Source organism: Populus euphratica, unplaced genomic scaffold, assembly GCF_000495115.2.
Source record: "Populus euphratica unplaced genomic scaffold, PopEup_1.0 scaffold125.1, whole genome shotgun sequence".
Lineage (NCBI taxonomy): Eukaryota > Viridiplantae > Streptophyta > Magnoliopsida > Malpighiales > Salicaceae > Populus > Populus euphratica.
Window position 1 is genome coordinate 142,422 of NW_011500014.1, and position 495 is coordinate 142,916.

Consider the following 495-nt stretch of genomic DNA (forward strand, 5'->3'; position numbering starts at 1 on the left):
TAAAAAGGTCATTTTCAAGTTCAAATTATAGCAACAACGCAGAAGTCTGAATCTGTCTTGTATTTGGCCCATATCTGGAGTTTTAAAAGCTCAAATGCCCTCCATTTTTTTTCCTGAAAAGCTAAGACAATTTCCTATACTTCAAGTGGTTCCAATTCTGACGTTATCAATGACGTTTTGGGTAGACAAGAGAAGATAAAGACTATTACCAAGTCAAGAGTTAGTCACGCATTCATCAATTAGTCATAAAATCAATAGTTTTCAATTTTGGCCTATAAAAGGAGGTATTTGCCATGCATTTAGGCATCTTAGTTTCCACATCAAGATCATGCTTTTGCTTTCTCTCTTTGCATTTTTGTAATGCTTAAGTTTTATTTTCATTAATATCTTGTTTATACCTTTCATTTTCTTTCCTTTACTTAGTTAGCTTTTATTTTAGTTATGTTCTTATTTATGTTTAGTTAAGTTTATTATGTCAAGGTGAAAAAGTTACAT